Genomic DNA, 11,489 nt, shown 5'->3' with positions numbered 1-11,489 from the left:
TGGGGTGCAGGTGCCCCCTCTGGATCACTATATTTGCATTCTTTGGGTAAATACCTAGTTGTGCAATTGCTGGGTCATAGGGTAGCTCTATTTTTAACTTTTTTAGGAACCTCCATACTGTTTTTCAGAGTGGCTGTATCAGTTTGCATTCGCACTAACAGTGTAAGAGGGTTCCCCTTTCTCTGCATCTTCACCAACATTTAATATTTCCTGAGTTGTTAATTTTAGTCATTCTGACTAGTGTGAAGTAGGATCTCATTGTGGTTTTGATCTGTATTTCCCTGATGCCTAGTCATGTTGAGCATTTTGTCATGTACCTATTGGCCATTTGCACATCTTCTCTAGAGAAATGTCTGTTCATGTCATCTACCCATTTCTTCACTGGATTTTCTGCTTTGGGGGTTGAGGTTGATAAGTTCTTTATACATTTTGGATACTAGTCTTTATCTGATAAGACATTTGCAAATATCTTCTCCCATTCTGAAGGCTGCCTTTTAGTTTTGTTGACTGTTTCCTTTGTTGTGCAAAAGTGTTTTATCCTTGAGAGCTTGTTTGGAGGTTCTAGCAGGGGAGCGCAGCTACTCGTATACCCTTGACCGAAGAACGGTCCTCCTCTATCGGGGATGGTCGTCCTCTTCGACCGAGCGCGCAGCTTCGGGAGGGACGCACATGGAGCGGTGAGGGAGGAAGGGGACACCCGCCTAGCCAGCCAGATCAGCCGAATCAACCCTGGCGATCAATGGGGTGACAGATGTCGCAGCCAGATCGCCCTCACATCCAAAAGTGTTTTATCCTGATGACATCCCAATAGTTCATTTTTGCTTTTGTTTCCCTTGCTTTTGGAGCCGTGTCTAGCAAGAAGTTGCTGTAGCTGAGGTCAAAGAGGTTACTGCCTATGTTCTCCTCTAAAATTTTGAGGTATTCCTGTCTCACATTTAGGTCTCTCATCCATTTTGAGTTTATTTTTGTGGGTAGTGAAACAGTGGTCCAGTAGCTGTCCCATTTTCCCAACATCATTTATTGGAGACACTGTCTTTTTCAGTGGATATTATTTCCTGCTTTGTTGAAGTTGAGTTGATCATAGAAATGAGAGTCCATTTCTGAGTTCTCTATGCTATCCCATTGACCTATATGTCTGTTTTTGTGCCAGTACCATACCGTCTTGATTGATTACAGCTTTGTAATAGAGCTTGGAGTCCAGATTGTGATGCTTTTTTTTGTTTTTGTTTTTTCCAATGTCGCTTTGGCTATTCAGGGTCTTCTCTGGTTCTATACAAATTTTAGGATTATTTGTTCCAGCTCTGTGAAAAATGCTGATGGTATTTTGATAGAGTTGCATTGAATGTATAGATTGCTCTGGGTGGCATAGACATTTTAACATTTGTTCTTCCAATCCACAAGCATGGAATGGATTTTTCCATTTCTTTGTGTCTTCCTCTATTTCTTTCATAAGTGTTTTATAATTTTTAGAATATAGATCCTTTAATCTTTTGGTTAAGGTTTATTCCTAGGTATCTTACAGTTTTTAGTGTGATTGCAAATGTGATTGATTCCTTAATTTCTCTTTCTTCTGTGTTATTGTTAGTGTATAGAAATGCAATTGATTTCTGTGTATTGATTTTATATCCTGTCACTTTGCTGAATTGCTGCAAGAATTCTAGCAATTTTTGGTTAGAGTCTTTTGGGATTTCCACATAAAGTATCCCGTCAATGTGAAAAGTGAGAGTTTGACTTCTTTGCCAACTTGAATGCCTTTTATTTCTTTTTGTTGTCTGATTGCTAAGGCTAGAATTTCTACTACTACGTTGAACAACAGTGATGAGAGTGGACATCCCTGTCATGTTCCTGACCTTAGAGAATTATATTCATTGTGGGCTTTTCATACATGGCTTTATGATTTTGAAGTATGTTTCCTCTATCCCTACACTGTGGAGAGTTATAATCAAGAAAGGATGCTGTACTTTGTCAAGTGCTTTTTCTCATCTATTGAGAGGGTCATATGTCCTTTCTTTTATTAATGTAGTGTATTACATTGATTGGTTTGCAGATGTTGAACCACCCTTACAGCCCAGGAATAAATCTCACTTTGTGCTTGTGAATAATCCTTTAAATGTACTGTTGAATCTTATTGGCTAGTATCTTGGTGAGAATTTTGGTATCCATGTTCATCAAGGATACTGGTCTGTAATTCTTCAATTAAAACAATGAGGTCTTTGGTTTGGGGATCAAGGTAATGCTTGCTTCATAGAATAAGTTTGGTAGTTTTCAGGAAGGAACTTCTGGGGTCCTGGAAATCCTCTATATTTTTATTTGGGTAGGAGGGATGATAGAAATAGAAATATATATAGATATTATATAGATATAGATAGACCAAGCTGTACATTTAAGAATGATTCCAGTTAGTAAGTGAAGAAACCTGATTGACTTTTTAAAATCATCATTTTACCATATTAAACTAATTTGTTTAATTAAAGATCATCCATGGATGAAACCAGTAGCTGGAAGGATGATAGGGTAGTTTACATGGAGGGGTCAGGTTCTCACTACCTGAACCAACTGACCTTATCAGGCATTGAGTGCCTCCAGATCTGATGCAATAGAAATCACTAACACCATATATGCCATATCTTTAATATTAAAAGGTAGAAATGTAATCCAATCAAATCTAGAAATAAATTCAATTTATAGAAAATATGGAGAATTAAGGAACCAATTAAATTATGCCACAAAGAAACTAGGTGGCTGCATTAGTTATCTATGGTTACTAACAAATTATCACAAACTTAAAGTCTTAAAAAAAGTATCTATTATCTCACAGTTTCTGAGATACAGAGCTAGTATGGGTTAGCTGGATCCTCTGCTTAGAATAGTAAAGGGCTGCAATCATGATGTTGACTGAATCTCCTTCTCTAAATTTATTTATTAATTTTTATTTTAAGAAATTTAAGTATAGGTTGGGTGCCTGCCTTCGGCTCAGGTCCTGATCCCAGGATCCAGGAACGAGTCCTGCGTCAGGCTCCCTGCATGGAGCCTGCTTCTCCCTCTGCCTGTGTCTGCCTCTCTCTCTCACTCTGTGTCTCTCATGGATAAATAAATGTCTTTAAAAAATAAAAATAAATAAAATTTAGGCATAGTTGATACACAATATTTCATTAGTTTCAGGTGTACAATATAGTGTTTGACATGTCTATATGTTGTTATGCTCACCACAAGTGTAGGTACCATCTATCATCATGCAATGTTACAATACCCTTGACTATAATCTCTAGGCTATGCCTTTTATCTCCATGACTTATTCATTCCATAACTGGAAGCCTGTATCTCTCACTCCCCTTCACCTATTTTGCCCTTCTCCCCACTCTTTCCCTTCTGGCAATCATCAGTTTGTTCTCCGCACTTATGGATCTGTTTTTGCCTTTTGTTTGTTTGTTTTGAAAGAAGACATACAGAAGGCCAACAGACAGGAAAAAAATGCTCAACGTTGGGGCAGGCAAGATGGCAGAAGATTAGGGTCCCCAAGTCATCTGTCCCCACCAACTTACCTAGATAACTTTCAAATCATCCTGAAAACCTACAATTCGGCCTGAGGTTTAAAGAGAAAACAGCTGGAATGCTACAGTGAGAAGAGTTCACACTTCTAGGAAGACAGAAAAAAAAAAAAAAACAAATAAAAAAGCATCCAGCGGGGGAGGGGCCCTCACGAGGACCCGGGCTAAGGCCGCGCGGTGAGAGTCCCCAGGACAGGAAAGCTCAGGCCCGGAGAGGCAGGAGCTTCACCGATCTTCCCCGATGGAACGGCGCTCAAAGGGACCTCCGGCAGGGTCCCAAGAGGGGCAGTGGAGCCCCCAGGTTCCCGGGGTCACTAACAGAGGAAGTGCCCCCCGGGGGAGAGCGCGCCACACACCGCTGGCCGAGCTCCCTAAAGGGCTGCAGCGCGCCCAGCGGGGTCTTGGGAGCAGCTCAGGTGGCTGTTCAGGCGGCGGCTCCGAGCGCAGGGGGCTGCGCGGCCCTGGGAGCACGATTCCAGCAGCACAAACCCCGGAGCCCAGGACGCCGGGGAACACAGCCCAGGATCCAGCGCTCCCCTTGGGACAGGTGGATCCTTGGGACAGGACAGCGAGGACGCTCCTGCCACGCGGGGGGCAGCCCTGAGCTGTGCAGGGCAGCACCCCCCGCCCCTGGAGCATCCAGGCCTATGCGGACTGGGAGCTGTGGGAGACACTGCATGAGCTGACTCCAGGGCTGGAGAGCTGGCAGCCACCAGGCTTGTTGTTCCTCCCTCTGTCACCTTGCCTGGGATGGAGCAGGCTGCCAGGGAACAGGGCCTCACAGGATAAACAGCTCCCACTGAGCCGTGCACCAGGCAGGGGGTAGGGCAGCTCCCCCAGGTGCACACACCTGAGAATCAGCACAGCAGGTCCCTCCCCCAGAAGACCAGCTGGAAGGACAGGGGAAAAGCAAGTTCTTAACCAAACAGCACTGGAAAGCTCCAGGGGAAGTTGAGGGACTTACAGTATATAGAATCAGAGGATACCCCTCCTTGTTTGTTTTTTTGTTTTTGTTTTTGTTTTCTGTTTTTTGTTTTCCCCTTTTTTTCCCCTTCCTTTTTCCCAGTACAACTTGTTTTTAGCCACTCTGCACTGAGCAAAATGACTAGAAAGAAGAACTCACCACAAAAGAAAGAATCAGAAACAGTCCTCTCTCCCACAGAGTTACAGAATTTGGGTTACAATTTGATGTCAGAAGCCAATTCAGAAGCACAATTATAAAGCGACTGGTGGCTCTGGAAAAAAGCATAAAGGATTCAAGAGACTTCATGACTGCAGAATTTAGATCTAATCAGGCCGAAATTAAAAATCAATTAAATGAGATGCAATCCAAACTGGAGGTCCTAACAACGAGGGTTAATGAGGTAGAAGAACGAGTGAGTGACATGGAAAAAATACTCAATATCACTCATCATCAGGGAAATGCAAATTAAAACCACAATGTGATATCATTTTACACTTGTCAGAATGGCTAGAATCAAAAAGACAAGAAATAATATGTGTTGATGGTGATGTGGACTCATCCTCATCCACTGGTGCAGCTACTGCGGAAAATAGTATGGAGGTTCCTCAAAAAATAAAAGAAATACCAAAAAGATAAAAAATAGAAATAGAAATACCGTATGATTCAATAATATCACTACTAGTATTTACCCAAAGAAAATGAAAACACTTATTTGACAGGATATATGCACCTCTATGTTTATTGCAACATTATTTACAATAGCCAAGATATGAAAGCAACCCAAGTGTCCATCAATAGATAAATGAATAGGGCACCTGGGTGACTCAGTCAGTTAAGTGTCTGCCTTCAGCTCAGGTCATGATCCCAGGGTTCTGGGATTGAGTCCCAAATCTGGCTCCCTGCTCAGCAGAGAGCCTGCTTCTCCCTCTCCCTCTGCTCCTCCCCATGCTTGTACTCTTTCTCACTCTCTCAAATAAATAAAATCTTTAAAAATATAGATAAATGAATAAAGATGTGGGATGGAATATATATATATACACATATACATACATATATATGTTTATGTGGGAATATAGATTTAGAGATTCTATTATATATATACATAATGAAACATTAGTCATAAAAAAGGATGGGATCTTGCTATTTGTGACAACATGGATGGTATTATGCTAAGTGAAAAAAGTCAGACAGAAAAAGACAAATGCAATGTGATTTCACCTATATGCAGAATCTGAAAACCAAACAAATGAGGCTCTTTTTAACATTGAATCCATCTTCTTGGATCTTATCTTTCTATAAGTTTGAAGCATGGATCCAATTTAATTTTTGCTACATGGTTACCCAGTTGTCCATAGCCTATCAACATTTTTTTCCACCGGATAATTGTTTGGGAAATTCTAATAAAATTTAAAGCTTACGAATTCTGTGTGTAAATTAGATTAAATAGCCTTTTTGGGTGAGACTTAAGAGTTTCTCCTGCTTTTAAAATTAATAGAATCAGACAGCCCTGGTGGCTCCGCGGTTTAGTGCCACCTTCAGCCCAGGGCGTCCGGCTGCCTGCATGGAGCCTGCTTCTTCCTCTGCCTGTGTACTCTGCCTCTCTCTCTCTCTCTCTCTCTCTCTGTCTCTCATGAATAAATAAATAAAACCTTTAAAAAATAAAATTAATAGAATCAATCTCTTGGCTTTGTGGTATCTAGTTTAACTACTCAAAAACTTTTTTGGGCATGCTTCCTTGACTTTAGTTGATTTCTGAATCAGAGAAGCTATTATTACAAACTTACAACAGGAAAAAGATAAAGAAAGACACACAGACAGATGTGTAGATAAACATAAATAAATAGACGAAGAAGCCATTCTGGAAGAAATATTACCCAAGGAATAAGAGTAAACTCTACAATAAGAATTTTACTCTAGAAAAAAAAAAGAATTTTATTCTAGGATGCTGTTCTGAAAAGAGCATAGCAGCTGTGAGACCATTGTACTTAGGCTTGTTTGCAAAGCTTGCCTTGGGGTGGCATCTGGAAATGTAGATTTAGAGAGTTCACTTACTACTCCATTATTATTTATTTCCCTAACTGATTAGAGTGGCTCACTGCCTAACCTATTTGTACAAACAATATTGTTTATGCTGAACTTGTGCTTTCCATTAGTCTTGAATTTTATTTTAATTTTTTAAAGATTTTATTTATTTATTCATGAGAAACAGAGAGAGAGAGAGACAGGCAGAGGAAGAAGCAGGCTCCATGCAGGGAGACTGACATGGGACTCAATCCCAGGTCTCCAGGATCACACCCTGGGCTGCAGGCGGCGCTAAACCGCTACGCCACCGGGGCTGCCCGAGTCTTGAATTTTAATGTGACTGATAACTGATAAAATCCTGGACTCCTAGGCTCAGGCAAGTTTCCCTGGCAGACAATATTTCAGGCATATTATCATAACTTGTTGAAGGAATTTAGCACATGCATGTGACTTCTTTTGAAGATGACTCTTGGAAGCTCCTTGTTTCCTCTGGATCTCATCCCATGGACTTTTTCCTTTTGCTGATTTTGTTTTGCATCCTTTCATTGTAATTAATCATAGTCATGAGTATGACTATATGCTCAGTCCTGTGTCCTAAGTGAATCATCTAATTTCTGGGTGGTCTTAGAAACCCCTGACACAAATGCTCAATAAGAACAAAAAAATCATTGAAAGAAGAGCTCAGAGACTGGATAGCAAACAACAGATTTGATGAAAAATAAAATTTCAGAGCTAATGAAACACATAGAATTTCACCAATATATAGACATAGAGGATAAATATTGAGATAATTAAGAAAAGAACAAACATAACATAAAAGACTATCCAACATAAGGATAATTGCTTTCCTTAAAATAGAGAACTCACCTGATGGAACATATGAAGGGGAGGGTTAGCTTGGGGATATTTAAAAACACAGTGGTAGAAAATGGCTGGGGGCACCTGGGTGGCTCAGTCAGCTAAATGTCTGCCTTTGGCTCAGGTCATGATCTCAAGATCCCAGGATCAAGTCCTGCCTTGGGTTCCCTGGTCAGCAGGGTGTCTGCTTCTCCCTCCCCATCAGCCCCCTCTCCTGCTCGTGCTCTCTTTCTCTTTTTCTCTCTCAAATAAATATATACATTTTTAAAAAAAAGAAAATTGCTGAAAGAAGGAAAAACAATCTACAAAAGAAAGGATATACTATGTACTAGTAGAAATGATAGATTGTTCAGTGTGATATATTCTAATTGAGTTATTGAGCTTTGAGGATAATAACTAATTCTGCAGATGCCAGGTAGAAGAAAGAGAGATGGAATAAAAGAGAGCCTCTACTCTTGTATATTTCCTTCAAAAATTGGAAGCAAATACATTAAAACATTAAGATTTGATAGATTTGAAGGGATAAGTACATGGCTTATTAAAAATGTTATTCTCTGTCCTTTATAGACATTAGAAATATTTTATAATAAAAGAGAAAAAACATTATTTTTTTCAACGGGACAACAGACTGGGGGCCTTTATTGGCTGGAGATGTCTACTTCCAGGGGGCCCCTCCCTCTCCATGCCCCCACCCCTACATGGGACACAGGAGGGGGTGGGGCTTCGGGGGCAGGTCCTATGCAAGGAATCCCCAGCGTCCTGACAATTATTTATTTATTTATTTATTTATTTATTTATTTATTTATTTATTTTTTTTGCGTCCTGACTATTGAGCTCAGGGTGGGGACCCAGCACCAGAAATCAAGGAGAGGAGGGGTATGTTGGGATCCCCAAGGTTTAGCTGGGAAGGAGGGGGAGGCGAGCCCTTCCCCATCAGCCCTGCAGGTGCCAAGGGCCCAGGAGAGCCCCAACTCCTGGCTCCCTTCATTGCCTACAGGCCCCGAGGCTTGGGCAGCTGTTAAGACTTGAACCCACCACCCCTCCTCTGCAGGCCTGCATCATCCTATTTCACAGAGGGAGGTGGAGGCACAGGGCTCTGAGCAAGGCCTCACCTCTTACCTGGGCTGCCCCTCCCTCTCAGGCCACTGTCCTCTCTCAGTTTCCTATTTGGCTTACACAGGGAGTCAGGACCAAGACTTGCCCATCCCAAAGGCCTAGGTGACAGAAGGGACCCTGAGGACGTTAATAAATATGGATGGGCGGTCCCTGGAGGCAGTTGGCAAAGTTCAGGCTGGGAAGGGAAGCCTGGCCTGGTCTGCCCCTAGGGCCGACCCACCCTCAGCCTCTCTTGTTGCTGCTCCTGGGAGCCACGATTGCGATTGCGTAGTTGGCCGCATGTCCTCCCCTCTTGCCCCACAGGAGGCTGGGAGTGCCCGGGCCAGCAGGGCCTGTCCCCGGCCCCTCTGGTTCATAGAGCCCAATCATTGTTTCCAAGATTAAAGCCCTCTCAGCTAAAATCTTCAAAGCCTCGTGTGGTTGGTGCAACTCCTCCCCCCATTGGCTCTTCTCCCCAGGGTCTCCTTTGGGGTCAGGTTCTCTCAGCTGCCCCATGGAGCCTTGGGGGCCAGGCTCCCCATGCAGTCCTCTTTCTCCCTTCTCTGCTGGGTGGCCAGAGATTCCTTTGGGTCCAGTGGGGCCTGGGGATCCCACGTGTCCAGGACTCCCAGGGATGCCCATGGGACCAGGAAGTCCAGGGGGACCCATAGGCCCTGGAGGTCCTGGGAGTCCCGCTGGTCCCTGGGGCCACTGGCTGCTGGTCTCAGTGAAGGTGTTGGACAGTAATGGGTCCCCATACTGGGGGTACCAGATGTGAGGTGGCCCAACAGGGGCTGGGGGCCCAGGGGGGCCAGGAGGCCCTGGTGGGCCTGGAGGTCCCCACTCTCCAGGGTGCCCACAGCTCCAGCCTGGCCAGGGCTTCCTGGGGGACCTTGAGGACCTGGTGGCCTCTCATCCCTGTTGGGCCTCGGCTGCCAGTTTCTCCCTTAGGGCCAGTGGGCCCAGGAAGCCCCTGGCCACCAACTCCATCATCTCAAGGGAGCAGTGGGGCCCTCCTGTTCTGACTCTGGGTAGCCCTCGGAGGCCTCCATCCCCAGGGCTGCCCTGAGCTGCTGGGGAGCCCCAGAGTGGGTCGGCAGCAGGGGTTGGGAGCACTGCCTGCTCAGTGACAATGAGCGCTGCCACCTTGACCTCCAGTACCTTCAGTCGCTTGGTCAGCTGACACTTTGCTGCAGTTGAGGCAACCTGAAAAGGCTGTGGGCCGAAATGCCATCGGTCGCATGGTGTTGCCTGACCACCCGGGGTCCACGAAACCAGAGGAGCCTTCCTCACAGTTCACCCGGAGTGCCCAGGGCAGCACCTCCACTCCCGCGCGGTCACTGTCTCGTACATCACTTTGTAGGAGGGTCTCACCACCGCTGTAGCTGCTCCCGGGGCAGCTCACGGGCCAGGCGCAGTGCCGCAGCGCTCGTTGAAGATAGGTACCATTTTGCACGTGGCATGAGATGGTACGAGTCACCACATACGAGCACCAGTTCCTTGTTGGGAGAACGGGGCTCCCTCGACGCTCCACGCGGCGCCGCCTCCGGGGAGCAGGAGCCCGAGGCAAAGCAGCGCCCAGGCCCGCGCGCCCCGGTGCTGCGCCCGCGCCCTCCGCGCACCGCCCCTCGCCGCAGCCGCCGCCGCCGCCCGCGCTGCCTGCTCCCCAGCGCCGCGGCAGGAGAGGGGCGGGGAAGCGGGCGCCGGGCGGGTGAGAAAAAACATTATTAAATCTTTCCTGATTCCTTATTTGTATTTAAACTCTTCTCAAACATAGAAATAAAAAATATTTTTTTTTTGAAAATCAGACTGACTTCAGAGTTAAAAAAAAACACACCACAAATACTTCTACTGGAATGTTTGCAGGTGGTGAACATCCAATTTTTGATCTAAGCTCAGGTCTTGATCACAGGATTGTGAGTTCAGGTCCCATAGTGGCCTCCATGCCTAGCATGGAGGCCACTTAAAGAAAGAATGTTTTCAAACACATGAAGAGAGAATAGCATGAAATCCTCATATACTTTGTACTTGTTGCCCAACTTAATTAGCAACTTCCTGCTATTTTTACTCTTTTAATCTTGATGGGAGAGGCAATCACAGGCGTGCAGTCTTCTGACCCCTGCTTGGCTGCATGGGAATGGGTAGAGGCCTAGAATACTTCTTTTTCAAGCCGTAAAGAGCCTTGGCAGCCTGTGCTGCTATCACCTCGTGGGGCATTCTTTCCCTGTTTCAGATTCTGCGTATTCCTTTGTTCTGCTTGAGCATGTGCGTCGTAGGTCATGTGGCCAACCCCGCTACTATATCCATTCCCAGCAGGGATGAAATGGGGTCCTTAGCTTGAAGCAAAAGAGGGGTGAATGCAGATCATTGTCCTGCATTGGCCACAGGCTGGGACCTGTTGACCATGATAGACTAAAACCCACCGTTGAAACTGATTCCTGTGAGAGTAAAGTGTCATTCTATCTAGTGAAATGTGTCTCTCTTGGTGACCCTAGCATTTATAAAGCATGGAGGGAGTAGACATCTTGTGACTACTATTCTGGGTGGCAGGTATCCATACCCTATTTTGCTATCCAACATGCAGTAGGATTCTTTCTTGCCTGGAGGTGGTAACAGGTGTCACGTACTTGATCAATCCATTTACACATATGCTTACACACTCCTTTTATTTCCTTATGAAAATTTAAAAAGCAAATCCCCAACATAATCATTTCACTTGTAAATACTTCAGTGGTTGTCTGTAATAAAGATACTAATATAATGACAATTTCATTAGTACACCCAACAAAATTAACAATCATTCTTTAACATTATTCATACCCCATTTGTGTTAAATTTGACCTCAGACTCTTAACATTTAATGCCAGAAGGTGAGACAATGTCCGCAATGTTTTTGGGAAAGAAAGTACAGTCTTGAAAATATTAAATTCGTGCATTTTGTGGTTCAAGTAAACATTCCATAACTAAAGAACTCAAAGATTCTAACACCTATGGTTGCTTAT

At 44.4% G+C, this 11,489-nt stretch overlaps 1 pseudogene; it reads right to left on the bottom strand.

Moving 5' to 3' along the window:
* Nucleotides 1-8,730: 8,730 nt before the first annotated feature.
* Nucleotides 8,731-10,212, bottom strand: LOC140609276 (EMI domain-containing protein 1 pseudogene; annotated as a pseudogene).
* Nucleotides 10,213-11,489: the final 1,277 nt, after the last annotated feature.

Source organism: Canis lupus, chromosome 2, assembly GCF_048164855.1.
Source record: "Canis lupus baileyi chromosome 2, mCanLup2.hap1, whole genome shotgun sequence".
NCBI lineage: Eukaryota > Metazoa > Chordata > Mammalia > Carnivora > Canidae > Canis > Canis lupus.
The sequence above is the reverse complement of the archived record's forward strand: the minus strand, read 5'-3'. Positions and strand labels throughout refer to the sequence as shown.